This window comes from Sturnus vulgaris, chromosome 7, assembly GCF_052056855.1.
Source record: "Sturnus vulgaris isolate bStuVul1 chromosome 7, bStuVul1.hap1, whole genome shotgun sequence".
NCBI lineage: Eukaryota > Metazoa > Chordata > Aves > Passeriformes > Sturnidae > Sturnus > Sturnus vulgaris.
In genome coordinates, this window is record NC_142249.1 from 15415975 (window position 1) to 15431697 (window position 15723).

General features: G+C 42.3%; 1 protein-coding gene across 1 annotated transcript in view; it reads right to left on the reverse strand.

Annotated features, from left to right (window-relative positions):
* CREB1 (cAMP responsive element binding protein 1) overlaps positions 1-15474 on the reverse strand; it is a 39808-nt gene extending 24334 nt beyond the window's left edge. Inside the window, exon 1 of the mRNA XM_014879440.2 lies at positions 15286-15474. The gene's annotated coding sequence lies outside the window, so the exon portion shown is untranslated. The remainder of the gene's footprint in view (positions 1-15285) is intronic.
* Between the last annotated feature and the right edge of the window lie 249 nt (positions 15475-15723).

The window sequence follows — 15723 nt, forward strand, 5'->3', positions numbered from 1 at the left end:
TCCAGGCTACTTTCCAACTTGTCAGGAGAGGACACCCACACACACGTACTTTGAGAAAAGATTAGTAACTGCAGCATTGACCCAAGTATTCTACGTGAAACCAACTGAAAACAACAGCTATTAACAACCAGAGTTGGACAACCAGAGACTGCTTGCCTAAAACAGCCTGGGTATGAGCTCTGAACACCAGAAAGCTGATGAGATTACCTGGTTAGAAATGGTGTAACTCATGACTTTTGTAGTACACAGCTTTCTTCATTAGTTCAGAAGTGGCAGCAGTATTATATTTACTAATGCTTCTTATTCATAACTTACTTACTAATGATCTCAAACACTGGAAGCGAAGGGCCAAACAGTGAAACATTCAGCTGACAGATGGGCATTTATTTTAGCTAAATCAAGATTGGGAAAAAGGAGTTCAGCAGGGGATAACTAACTGTCCCAGATGAATTTACACCATGATCATAGAAGACAGATGCTACTAAAAACAAACAGTTGCAGAATGCAACCGAACTACACACACTGCAGAAAAATTCAAATAAACCTGTCTCCTTAGTTGCATAAACCTGGAAGGGGCACTAAGCTAAGGACTACTGCAGAGAGATCACTTCAGATTTCTACTTGACACACATTTATGGCAAGAAAAGCCATACTAACTCCCGTTAGACTGCAACAATAATAAGAAACAGGGTAATCTTTAACTATTATATTTGTGTAGCTGGACCCTATACATCAGATGGATTACAGTGCAGAGGCTGGGAGCCTGTATTAAAAATGGATTCTGTGGAATTTGGATATTCAGAGAAAGCAAGTATTTAGGGCAATGAAAACCTGTTTTATGAAGAGACTAGATGGATTTTTATTATTTATCCCAGAAAGAAGAAAAATGCTTCAAAACCAAGAAAATATATTTAAATTATTAACAGAGTAAGTAAACCAGAAACATGCACTATCTGATTATAAAACCAGCAAAGCTTAAAGATGTCAAATTTTAAAGTATAAGAATGAAAAATCAAAAAATCGATTAAAGATTATGAGAATTGATACTTCACGTACTGCATAAATGGAGCAATGATGCTACTGATGACAAGAAATTTATTAGGACTTAAATATGGGTTAGACAGGCACTTGGGTAAAAAGAATATCCAAGAATATGTTGAATTAGTACAGGTTTTTCATGCCAAAAAAAGTGCTAAACCAAAAGGAAGATAAAAATCTAATGAGTCAGGATTTAAACTGATTTCTAATATTTAAAAATTAAAATAAATGCTTTTATGAGGGGGGAAGATTATATCCCATGTAATTTTTCCAGGTTCCACTAGTCTTTTGAGGTACCTACTGATCTTCAATAACTTGAAGACAGGATGCTGAACAAGGTGCTATAGGTAATGTTAACTCCTGTAATCCCTGTCAATGAAAGTGAGTGTCATTGCTGTGTATTCAGAGCACGAGCTGTTAGTTACCTTCCCTCCCACCCGCCTAGAGTCAGAATAAAATGTAACTGTCTTCCAACACTTCTCATCTTCACTCTTTACTATCCTCCTCTTGGTATGTCTGTGGTCTGCCTGCTCTATTTTGCTTCCCTACATCTTCTTCTATCTCCTGTCTGATTTACCCCCATGAATTTTAGCACAACTCCTAAAGATAAGGCTCTGCTCCTTGGTTTCCCCTTGCTCAAACAAGCTGCAGAGTTTTCCTACCCTGCAGCCAGGCTGCTTTTTGTCTCCCAAGGCAGACTGGAGAAAAGAAAGGTGGAGATCCTTTCCCAAACACCATGAAATCCAAGAATCAAAGTATCACACTGTGGCTGTTAGAGCAAATAAAACTTCCCATTCACTTTCATATGCAGAAGTCCTTAATACCCCAAAGCTTTCTATGTTTTCCAGCTGGACAGTTGGCACAGTAAAACACAGGCTTGTGGGGAGAGGTGCTTTCTTTTCTCTCTTTATTAGCATTGTGGTGGCAATTCACTGTCAGAAGTTCAATCCTACACTGAGAGTTACAAGCCCATACATTACTGCACCTCCAGGAAACACAGTTTGTTTCACACCTCGGAGGTACTGTCACATCTGCTCCCCAGCAAGCACAGGTTCATCAAGTGGCATGCAGAGAGGAATCCTCTGACTTCTGGATTCATTTTATTAAAGTTTTATTTATTGAGTATTATTTATTGTAACACAGAGAGTTTGAAGAAAACCAAGTCTCCAGAAACAGTGCAGAGCAGAGACACAACAGACTCATGCCCATTCTGAGCATGACTTGTACCATACGCAGTCATCTGCTCACCTAACAGCTTCAGAGGTGACTACTGCCACGTGAGGCTCCTGATCCAGAGCAATATCCACTCACCCAGCTGCTCATGGCATGAAGGACCAGAGCAGCTGAGGGAAAGGAAACTGAGGCAATGCCTATCTCTAGCCCTGTATTCACAGCAGGTGTGCCAGTACAATTCTTCAGGAAGCAAGCACAGCTCCAGTATCCCAACTCAGGAATCTGACTCCTTCTGTATTTAATGCACGTGGCTTTACAAAGCCACAGATCCATCGTGGAAGCACTGAGAAGATCATCAAACACCACTGAGGTACACAATTGTTTTCACGTTTCCAGCATAAGCACTGGGAACACTGACCTGCAATCTGTAAACATTTCCACTGTCACCTTGCAGAGTGGCAGCCCTTTCAGCCGCAGCTCAACAGACACTTTAGGAACTCCATTCAGTGGCTGCCAGACTGAGAATGCTCAGAGAAAAATAGTTTTATTTACAGCTAACACATGAACTTCAAATAACCAGTAATAAATGCTTAACAGGACAAGACAGGCCCATAATTATTTCTTTTGTCACTAATGACTATAGTGGGCTGGCACAAGAATTGCAATTTATACCACAGCTTCTTTGTCATCCCAAGCTGGCACTGCCACAGCTCCTGGGTATTTGCTCTCTGTGTCCTCTCCCTTGTGTGATCAGTCTCCGTGTCATACCGTGAACACAACCCATGTTTGCTACTCCATCTGAAATCTACCTTTTACCACTGCACAGAACGGGTTCTCCACAAAGCCATTCGATGATCACACCAGCTTCTGGGTCAGGGAAGCCCAAAGGCCAGGCAAATTAAATGGAAGTGAAATTAAAGAATGGCCACAACAACTAATGTCACTAAAAATGCCAAAAATGAAGAAGAGTCTTCAGATTGTGTTCTGCAAATAATCTGCAATAAAGCGATCTGCCATGCAAACTGAAGAATAAAAAGCTGGAAAAATTCTTCTTGTCACTGAAGTTACAGTATTTCATCTTGAACATACAAGAAAAATTTAAACTCACTGTAAAAATATCTCACACAGAGAAGAATCATTCCATCATCAGAATGTAATATCTGCAGTCCCACCCACTGCCTCCATCAATGTGACACTCAGAGCAGTATCTAAAAACTCTCTGGTGACTGAACACAGTGTGTAACAGCCACTACAAGAGATGTGAACAAGGTAGTATTTTCATACAGGACACAGAAGAAATGTAACCAGGACTCTTAATTAAAATCAACATACTTTTCTGGCTCAGGGCTCTTTCAACAAAACTTTTGTTACACTTCTAAAGTCAGTGAAAATTTCTCACACTTACCAGATTTAGATATATGAATGATGAAAGTATTGGAAATTATTTGTGTTGCATGCTCAACCTCTGTTTTACTACAGAAAATGTGGTGGCTGATTTTAAAACAAGGGCAGAAGAACAAAAATGTAATCTCACAGCTACACTGGGTGAGCATCCAAACCAGCAATCTCATCTAGACTTTGTCCTCTGTTAGCATAACTCAGGCAAGCTGACATTTACTAGGAAGATGGTGAATCAGTAGGCACAGGCAAGGTGTATGAGTGAAAGTTGCTTCAACACTCTTCACTGCTGTACCCTCCTGATTTGACTCCATACTCCTAGCATTGTACACCTAGTGTTTTTGCCTTCAAGCTTTTTAAAAAGAAAAAAGGCTCTGACAGCTATTAACTGCAATTAGTTTCTTGTATCACAAACTACAGAAATAAATACAAAAGCATCCAGGAAGTATATGGCACACACAGACAATTTAATTCAAGTTTAACCGATACTGCCTTTTTTTGTTAAATATAAATGATAACTAAATAATCCTCCACCCCTTTTTACTAACCTGATCTAATAGTTGAGATAGGTCTTATGTGAATACATAAGCAGAGCCCAGTAGAAGCACCAAGGGAGACACCAAGCAGTGAAAAGTAAACAAGTAACTCTCCATTGTCTTATCCCATCCCCGTTCAGAAATGCCCCCAAAATACTGCCAGACTTCACTTAGACACAACAAAACACCAAAACAAATCCTAGGAAGGTTACAAAGTCATTAGGTAACTATTAATATTATTGAAAACATAATCCATAAATATGTTCTATTTATAAATGCTCTGTGCTCCTATTGAAGGCACTTAGGGTATTAAAAAATTCACATGCTTTAAGTCTGTGATCCTCAACATGCAGAACAGAACTGGGGTAACTATATATAAACACCTTTATTAGTGCAGTAAAAATGACCAAAACCCATTGGAAGATATCTACAAACCGAATTTTAGATAAACAAGGCATTTTTAAGAATGTCCTGCCAAACATATTCAATCCATTCACAGAGACTTCTAAAAACTTTGCCTATTTTGTCAATCTTAACACATTCATTGCCCATATCGTATTTATGCATTTCAGTTACTTTACAAACTGACTGCACTTTACTACAGCTTACCATCTGTTCTCTGACATTATTTTTAGGACATAAAACTCACCTAATTTTCAATCCATGCAGATTTCTTGCAATTCCTACCAACTGTAAAAGCTTTTCTTTCTCAAAAACGAAACCACATGAAATTGCCAAAATACATGCCTCTTTTCTCCCTGTGACTGCTGAAAGTACCGTGGCTCACCTCATCATATGCTGGTTACTTAATAAAAATCCATCACAACATTGTATCTGAATGGTACCATTTGTAGGCCAGTATATTTATTACAATATAAAATAAAGGCACAGGATGACTTTTTTATCATGCTGTTGGGGACCTAATCCTCTTGCTGAATACACCACATCTCCAGGAACAGGCTCTTTGCAATTGGTACTAGCCCAGCAAGTCAATAATCAGCACAGCCACTTGTGATGAGCCTTAATTTCTGGCCCTAATCAAATTCTCATTTTACCTTGGACTGAAACAGCTGTGGGTGGAGAAGTGAGGGTGATTGCATGGGATTTGAAGCTGACCTCAGCCCAAATGAGGGCAGCTACCTGAAGCCAGCCACTTCTCATGTTTGCCCTTCTCACTCCAGTGCTGAACTGTGACTGCACACCAGTCTGATGGCAGTTTTTATTTAAGAAGGATGACATGATCATCTGTATTATGACAAGTGAGGGAGTCCTGCTCAGCCCAGGGTGAAATATTGCTGGATGGAAACAGCACCCATCCAAGAGCCTATTAACGCAGCCTGACCCCAGATAACAGGAGTACAGAGATGGGTACAATGAATTAACACCTTTTCTGCTCAGGAGGTCCGGGTACACCCTGCCCTTAGGTTGGGCTCAGTGCCACACTGAAGCAGCTCTACAACCCTTCCTAAAGAGGTAGGCTGTACCTGGCTGGCACAATTCAGAAACATTCTCTCCTACCACCCAGACATCTAGATATGCCAAATAAATAATTTACCCTGCTGGTCAACCAGCAGTACATTTTGAGCCACTTTCTTTCACAGTAAACACTGGCACGTGAAGGTGTTCCAGCAGAAGAGCTAAAGCAGCCCAGAGTGATAGAGAGGTGAGCTAATCCTGAGCACCTCCTTTCCCACTGACAGCAAGAAAAGGACTGTCACTACAATAATTAAGGGAGTATTCAGAGCAGAAAATGATGCCAAGTTAGCAAGGCTAAGATCTATCTAAAACAAGGTGCATATGTTCCTTTTTTCTACTGGGTAGAGCTGTCACAACTTGAGATTTCCACATGACCTGCCAGAGCCATGCAGATGAATATTATATTTGTTCTCCTCCATATGCATTTCCATGTTTTATGGTCTTTTACTGCCTCACCATTTATTCTGGCAGAATAAGAACCAGCTAGATGCTGCATGACATATTTTGACAACCTTTTGACATGCTGTAAGGATCTCTGTCCACTTGCCAAACAACCTTTAAACATTCCAGGTCTGAGGCATGAGCAGGAAGAACTGTTGCAATTCCAAGCCTGGGGCAGCCTGCAATTCTGTAGGGAGAGCCTCTATGCATTTTTATTAAATAAAGGGTTATCTCTGAGATGAGGAACTACTAAAACTTGTTCTCAGCAAACAACTACAGGAGTGATGACTGACTGCTCAGCAAAGTCACTCTCCTAAAGTGAAGAACTATGATGCTGTTAGGATAAGGGTATTTCATATATGACTGCCTCCTGCACAGGCTGCACTCTATAGGTGTGCCAGGGAAATCCACAGGCTGTCACTGGGTCTGTGACAAATGCTTGTGTGAGCAAAGCTGAAGCTACTTCGAAACTATTCAGATCACCCAGCTCTCTTTCGGTGCTTAGAGAAGATCGGAACAACTTATAAAAAGATACAAATAAAACCCAGAGCACCACACAGGCCTACACCAGTGGTTAACCTAAATGCTCCAAGCTCAAGGGCCAAAAATACAACATGTAGTAATCTCAGACCTTTAACAAAAAAAGGAATCACATCCATATAGGTGTTTCCTTAATTGTATTAACTTAAATTACATACCAGGTATGATTTAATGGAATAATGTGATAAAGCCAGAGAACCACATAAACACGTTTATTATCACCTGAAATCCTTCTATTCCAAACAAATGTTTTCAGAGTCTCTGTTAATTTTACAGTGTGAAAATATTAATAGACACATGCAATTTATCAGAATAGAGTACTGTAAGACTGGACCAAAGGCTCTTAGAGATTACACTGATTAAATATGACATTCTAAAGTGATATGAATGCAAATTTATATTCTGAAACTCAAATATTCTGGGAAGTCCCAGATATTCAGGGGACTTTCCCATGAATAGTAAATGTTTCCTTTTCCACCCTGTAATGAAGGAGAGCAACCGTCAGTATTTAAAGCTCTTTGTATGGACTCAAATGTTAAATTAGAAACCTGAATTTTATAATCCATTTGTAATAATAATAGTAATAATAACAACAACAAGCCTGAAGTTTAAATAATGTAGGTCACCTCAGCAAAATACTGCACACTGAAAAGGGTCAGATATCAGAATATCAAAGTGACATATCACACTTGCTTTCACATCATTCTTCTGTTGCACAGAACAATCAAATCAGTGGGAGAACTTAGGGCAAGTGTGGAATTTCAAGCATTAATAATATGCACAGTTAAACTTTGATATGAGAATTTTAGGTAGAATTTGTGTCTGCTGAGATTTTGTCTGTTGGTGAGAAGGGACAGCTCCATGGCTAATGTTTCTAACCCACTTCTGAATGTCAATGGCTAAAGCATCAATTAATAAAAAATGTCACTTGAGATATTTATGCTGCAAGCTTGACAGACATGAACTATTTAAACAAACAGTAATCATTCTGATTGATGCTTAGAACATATGTGGTATGTATTTCTAGAGTTCAACCCATAGTATAAAAGCATGAAGTTATATAACTTGGTAAATATTGGAAAGTCTTGTTTAAAAAAACACAGAACACTTCTAATGAGTTCAGAAAGAAAACACAACAAAATAGATGCTTCAGACCAATGTTTTCACTGTTTTATTAATAAGTATCTTTAGAAATGGTCACCTGAAAGTAAGACTGAGTTATTCATACAAAGCTGACAATTACCTCGTATCAAGTCAAATCTTTGAAAAAGAATAAAAATAACCTGAATAGTTTTGGGGTTTAAAAAACGATTTAATAGCTTTGTTTCATTTTTAACAGGCAGTGCAGAATATTTTTTGCTTCAATGCCCTCCAGGAAGTGAAAACTTTTGAATTCTTTCTGAGGCTGGAGTGCTAGAGTATGCCCAAGTATGCACAAGCAAAACAGCACTTCCTTACAAACCTCGCCCTTGTCAAATTTCTGAATGCATCCTATTCACAAAATTAATTGCAACATTAAAACCAAAAGATTTAGGTCTTAAACCACAGTTTAGACTTGGAAATACTTTTAAATCCTAAAATTGCTCTGGCTTTACTAGTTTTATTGAAAACATCGTTCCTTGGTCAATTAGCACTAGTCTTGAAGCACCAGACTATGTTGCTTAATGCACCAAAATTAAATCTAAGACCCACCCTCTCTCTCAAAACCAACTGAAATGCAACAGTGATCAAACTCTGTAGTAAAATGATTCTGACTAACATTACAAACCAAGTGGATTCTAGTTTATTTTTCATGTATTTTTCAAATTTGCCTGGACAGTGCAGAAGAGCCTTTTAAAGGAGAAACATCACTCATATGCCTGCAAGGCAGATCTACTCTGCAAAAGCATCATCTCCAAAGAAAGAATAGTGTTTCGCAAATACTTAACCGGAGTTTTACCTCTATCACCTGTGAGCAACATGACTCCATGGAACCCCACGGAACAGGGGTGTGATTTGCTGGTAGTGCTGAAGGTCTGCAATGACCCGGAGAAAGCAACAGGAGACACCTCCGCAAGAGCGAGAGAAAGAAACAGAATATATTTTTTACATCAATGTGTCGCACACAAAAGAAAATCTCCATTTTGCTTTCTGCATCTACAGCTCCAGTCTTGCAAGCATTTCTGCTGGCAGCACTGACAGCTCAGGCTCTGGTTTCCTCTAAATTCTTTCTTATTTACACCTTTACACTTGTCCGTGAAGCTGTCTAGTAAACGGGACTGGGCAACCAATTTGCACTACAGACAAGGAAACACAAATAATTTCTAGCCTGGACCAGTTCTCTGATCCGGTTCACAGGCAGTCATACTGGTGCTACTGGCACAGGAACAAGAGCAGGAACAGGGAAGGTGGAGCAGAGTCTACCCTGCTACAGCCAGGCCTGTCAATGAAAGCAAAGTAGATCAAATCATGGGTAGAGGTGTCACAAGACTGCGGAAAGTCAACAAAGATGCTGAAAAAAACACCTCTGTTCTGTAATTTGATTACTCTTGTGATGACTCTGGTTAAGAGTGGGAGGCTGGAAACAGGATGAGTATTTTTTATATAATCAGCATTGGATTTCCGAGGATTGGGCAGAGATGTATTTTCAAACAGCCACGTTGCTGACAAAGCAGCTATCTGCAGCAGGTAACATACCTCTCCCCAGCCCAGGGTAATGTGCACTGGTTACACGTGCCACATTAACTTTACACTACAACTTCCAGGCCAGTAGTTTCAGCCATCATTAAATATTTTACAATCCAGAAGACAGGCCAAGGCATTTATCAGTTTGTAGCAACAGTGACACTACAGTGAGCTCACTGCTGCCCAGGTGCCTCGGGCCAACTGACAGGATGTGCACGAAGTGCTGGGCCTGGACCCCTTCTGGAGCTTCCTATTTCAGCCTGGGCTTCATTAAAGGTATGTTCTATGTAATTCTCCCCTGCTGACTGGGCTCCTCGCAGCGAGAAGTACCTAAGAGGCACACTGATCTAACCTCTTGAGAAGACTGAAATCTGCCTCTGATAAGAACTGATAAGAAGCAGTTAGTTCAATCACACAGGTATCAATCACACTAGGTTTTTAAAACTTTATTGTTTAGGGTTTTTGTTTGTTTGTTTGTTTTTGGTTTTTTTTGGTTGTTGTTTCTTTTTCGACTGTGTTCTGAGCTTTCCTAGCTGCAAAGACAAACTCTTGTGGCTCTCATCACTATGGACAGAGTCCAACTCTTCCTTATTTCGCTCCAAGTCATGGATATGCTGCCATTGCCCAAGATGGGTCTGCTGAAACAGCTCTGTGCTGCTGAAGGGACAAAGTTGTGTCCCCCTCGTTCCTTCCCCTGTCACTGCAAATCCGCACTAGTGTTTGTGCTAACAGCATCTCAATCACCAACCAATTCAGCTCACTCATGCAGGAGAAAATTATCTACTAAAAAAGCACAGTTCTCTCCTGGGTTAGTGATTTGAACCGGATTATTATGTTTTATATACAATCAACAGTACAGACAATGTAAAGGGATGCTCCAACACCACAAAACCAGGAGCAGGAGGGAGAGAGCAAGACATCTGTCTCCTGAGAGCCACACACTGTTGTATCAGCTCAGACAAAACCACAGCAACAGATTATTTTTGTTGGTTATACTGTGGCATTAGCACACAGTACCCTTTCTCACACCTTCCCTCCCTCTTTATCTTCCAGAATTTTCCTATCAGCACAAAAGGAAAATCTGGATGAGTTTCACAAAGAATGCAGGAGTCCTACACCTACAGTGATGTCTTAGGCTTTATTTTTTTCAAGAGAAAGAAAGCTCACTACAATCCAGAAAGGTGTAAATTTACAAATGCTGCTCATATTGTATGCTACTTGGAGCAATGGACAGGCACCAGTGGATTTTGAGGCCAGGCCAGCTACACACAGCCAGATGATGTGTCATTAGAAAAAAAAAAGCAAGAAAATGCTTTCCATCCATTATTTAATGGGGTATAAAGGATGATGAGAGGTTTTACAGATGAGACACTGACATTCAAGCCGCAGGAAAGGTGCAAGGGAAACTAAAATCCAGTTGATACTGGACAGTATAGAGAATGAAAGATTTAGGGTAGCACCTATAAGAAAAATGCATGTAATATTGGACCCAAAATGTCACAGGAGGTTGCAGAGTTTCTGAAGAGATGATTAAAATACTGCAGCAAAGAGCTGTAGTGAACAGCAACTGGTGAACTTAAAATGTAAAGAATAATTAAAAAAAAGGAAGTAAAGGAAGTGCACAGAGAACTTGCTGAAAACACACAGAAAAGGTGTTTAAGACAAGGAAATAAGCAGCACAACAAATCAGTTTAATGCATAATATTGAAGTTCAATATCATGAACAGCTGCTGCTCATGTTCATTTCTCATGGTTAGCACATGTAAGAACTTAAGACTTAGCTGAATGATTCAGCTCTGTGGCAAGAAGAATCCCAGCAGCATCTATGTCATCCAGCTTAGCTATAAACACTGTGATAATTTAAAAATTTTTACATAGGCTGTATTTTCCCACTTAGCAGCATGGCTGCTTGAACTGCCCTTACCTCCCTGCTCATTCCAACCCCATCCCTTCCCCTGATTATGCTGGTACAGATACTGTGCAGCCATGTAGCAATCAGGGGGAGGGAATGATCCAGGTGAAAATGAACCAGGCTCCACACCTCTCAACAGCTGGATCATTTTCCCATGCAGAATCCCAAGCATTTGTGTGAGTGCAATGGAAAAGACATGGAAGATGCTTTGGCCAGTAATACTACCCAAAAAATGTTATGAGGAACTATGGTTTCAGTTCATCAGCCAGTAGGTAAGCTTCATGAATTCCTGGATTTCTTAGGCTACCTGCTCTTTTAAGTTTAGAAATCTATCTGAAAAAGTTTCTGCCTAAAGAAGAAAACCCCTGCCATGTGCAGGAAAAAGGAATTTTTCTGATAACCTCACTGAACACTTAGAAGGTCAGAGATTTTTACAAATCACTTAACTCTCCCCTCCAAAAAGTGTGAAAACATCAAGGATAGAGATTTTTATTTCGGTTTCCTGCACTAAGGTAGATTCAAAATATTTCACTGTAAGGTTTCCTGCAACTGTGTCTCAAGTAGGCTGTGAAATCTCCCGTCAGCAAACAACTGAAAAGTAACATAATCCAGAACAGCAATTGGCAGGACTCTCTTATCTTCAGAAATATTTTTCCATCTTTCATCTAATGGTCTTTTTTTTTTTTTTTTTTACAAAATATCAACTCTCATTATATTCTCAGGACAAAAATAGGAATGTTTATTATCTTAGGATAACATCCTGTACCTCTGCACTCTAATAAAAAATCACTGCAAGTAACTAACAAGTATCAATGCTGCTTTAAACTTGTGTGTATGTACATATGTTAAGTAAACCATATATATGCATCCAAACAGAAACATGCCTCCTCCATATTCTTTATCCTCTCACCTTAAAGTGGTTCTTCCAACACTGAGTTTTCTATTCTTTCCACCAGACACATAATACTATAAATCCAGCACTGCCAGACAAAAACAGCAGCAGAGAAACCTTCGCTGGTTTTGAGTGCTTTTTTAACCTGAAAGGCCAACTACAGCCTGGCACATTTTCACCTCCTGTGCAGCTGACAAGGCTGTTTTAGGAATATGGAAAGCTAGAAGGTGTCGTATTCATTCTCACTCACCTTTTTTAACTGCAGTACAACCAAGTGATCTAAAAGCTTTGAAGAACAAAATAGGTATCAATGCCTTCATGCTGGGAGATGTACATAGATCATTAATGGCAGGCTGCTCAGGTTTTCATAATCACTATGAAATATGAGCTCACAGACTACAGATGAGGCAACACAATTTTTGATTCAGCTAAAAAAAGAGTAAATTTAAAAATCATTGCCTTGTCACGAACTTCAGCTGTATGCAGGTAGGGTACCAGTGAGCTCAAAGCACACTGAGTAGGGTTGTTTCTGTAGATGAGGATTGCTGTCATGTCCCATTAAACTAACTTTAGTTAGTGGCAGAAAGCTAACACGGCCTTCTCACTGCACAAAAGCCTTGAGGAGTGTGGCATGAGTAACTGATCTCCACTTGCTTCCAGAGATCCAAAAATAGAGGTGAAGTGTGAATATCCCATTTGTTTCAAAGCGCTGCCAATAGAAATTCCGAGCTGGGGCCTTGTCTCCTATCAAAATATGCACCTACAGAGCTGTAGCTGCACTTAGGCAAGAAGAGGCTGCTCCTTACTGCAGCAGAACAGCTACTCTGCAGTGTAAGATCTACAGAAGATTTTGTATAGCAATAGCTGTGCTGGTGCAGGTTTCCAAGAAAACCAGATTGATGACTTGACTTCTAAGCGAGATGTTTCTAAATTTTCTGTATCAGCAAACCCCTCTCCCCCTTTTACACCTTTGGGGTGTTTCATGTGTCAGATTTTTTTTGTTTGTTTGACTGGTTCTTTACTTTTTTTATGCAGAGTAGTAGACACACTTATCACCAAACCTACGAGAAACAAAATAAATTAGATGCAGACCATTCAGTGCAGATCCAAACACCATATTGAGAGTACCAATCTGAATACCAGCGTCCTCTCAATTAAATGAAAGCATTAAAAATGATTACACTCTTTACTACGTGCAACAATTTCATTTTAGGTTACCTGGAAGTGATGCTTAGCAAATACACAACCACCTCTCTGTTCACTTTTCTCTCTGAACTGTGAGGGGACAAAGCTGGTGAGGAAATGCAGAGATCTGTGTTTGAAAATATGGATCTGAGAGTCTTCCACTCTATTATGAAATAGAATAAAATGTTTTTCTAAAACTACAAAAAACAACAAGCAAGGATTTTCTGTCCCATTTTTGTATTTAAAATGTAGTGCGTATTCCATCAAACCAAGAATGAATGAAATACACCAACAATTACACTCTCTTTAATCACTGTCAACAGCTACATTGCTTATGCAAGTCCTCAGATGTCTATTAATCCATTAGAAGTTTGGAAACCCTCTTCTCATGTTGGTATTACACAGTGAAGTGACGTAGAGCATCTTTGACCTTCATTTCAAAAGAAGTGGTGGAAGTAACAGAAAACAGAAATTCACATACAAGGAAGTATACATGTGAATCACAAATATCCATTTTGAACAAAGCCTATTTCAGTGACTTCGTATTTTACCATATAAATCCACATTTGTTGATACAAGGAAGAAAGGATGGCAAGTAGAGTCTCAAAATTTATAGATTCTAAAACAGTGTTTAGTGATGGTCAGAATGGGACTAAACAGAAATACATGATATTCCTAAGAAGTCTCTAGTCTTTTATTTAGGAAATAGGAAACATGTTTCTAACCCCAGGAAAAAAAAAAAAAAAGACAGGTGTTACTCCAGAAGCATATTGTGAGCAAGCAGTCTCATATTTAGGAGGAAGAAAAAAAAATTTGAAGTGTTTCATGAAAAAAATCATATGACCATTTAAAACTTTTTATCCTTGTATACATTTAAGAGGTGTAACAATCTTTTCTAAAAAGTTAAGACTGCCACGTTGTTTTTGCTTACTACTGTGACACAAAACTGGAGATATCCAGGATTTGAATGTAGAACGAAGTTAAAATACTTTCTTCTATTCTAGGCAAGAAAAGAGCAAAAAAAGCCCCTCAGCTGCAGCAAGGCAAGGCTGGTGCAAGGTGGAAAAAGGCATTTGAGCTGACATTTGCTTATAAAGCTGGGATAGAGGTCAAATCCTGTTCGCTGTGCAACACCCAGGTCTGTGGAAAACTGGCAAAAGCAAATCCCAAACCGAGATTTACCAGCCGCAGCCTGGCTCAAGTTCACTTTGGGTTAAAAATACTACCCGGGGAGAAGCAGCGCGGCAAAGGGAACCGTATCCCTGTTACGTGACCTGCGCGCCGGGCTCGGGCTGCGCCCGCGGGTCCCGCCCGGAGCGCGGTGTTGGGTGACCGGCACCACGGCCCGGCGCGGCCTCCCGGAGTCACAGCGAACCACCACACCAAGCGCTGCCCCGGCTTCCGAGCACAGATTTTATTAAAAGCTTCTCGTTACAGAGCCGGGGAGCGCCCCACGCACTCGTGTCCATCACGGCGGGAGTCTGTTTGTTTATCCGTACAGCGCGCTCGGGGCGCCGGGGAAGCGGAACTCCGGCGGGCGCGGGGGGCCGCGGCGGCCCCGCGGGAGGGTCCCCGGAGCCCGGCGGGGCCGGGGGGCAGCAGCGGGGGAGCGAGAGCCGGAGCGCACTCGGCGGGGCGGGGAGGGGGCGCAGGCGGGAGCGCGGCCGCCCCCCGCCGCCGCCGCTCCCCCTCGTCGTCGTCCTCCGCCGCCTCCTCCGGGGGCCGGGGGGCGCGGTGCCCCTTCCCCGCCGCGCTGAGCGCCGCCGCTGGCTGCCGGCAGAGCCGCCGCCGCCCGGCCGTGGCGGCCGCCGCCGGGCCGGCTCCCATCCGCCATTATCCTTTGTTCGCGGCGCGGCGGCGGCGGGGATGTTGCAGGGCTCGGCTCCATCTTTAAGGCGGGCGCCCCTCCCGCGGGCGGTGCGCGGCCGGGCCCCCGCGTCCTGCCGCCCGGCGGCTCCCCTGGTCCCCGCCGGGCTCCATTTCCTTCCCTCCCCCCCGCCCCTGTTTGCTGGGCGCCGTCCTCCTCTTACCGGTTACCAGGCTGCTCCGTCACTGCTTTCGTTCGCGCCTGGGATCTCGCCGCAGTTTTATTCTCTCCCCCACGTAACACACCGCGTCAAACTACACCTCCGCCGCGTCACTCACACACACAGGCGCTCCCAGCCCGGCGACAGGCAGGCAGCGGCCGACTGAGGAGCGCCAGCCAGGGAGCAAGCGCCGAGCGCGCCCGGCCCCGCACGGAAACCGCCGAGCGCTCACGGAAAGCGCCGAGCGCCCGCCAGGCGGCGGGAACGGCCGAGCGCGCCGCCGGCCCCCGCGGAAAGAGCCGAGCGGCCGCGGAAACAAACGAAGCGCCCCGGAGGGGGAGGCGGAAAGAGCCGAGCGGGCGGCGGGAAGGCGCGAGCGGCGCTTCCGCCCCGGGGCGGCCCGCGCGGGAAGCACCGAGCGGGGCTGCGGAGTGTAGGGGG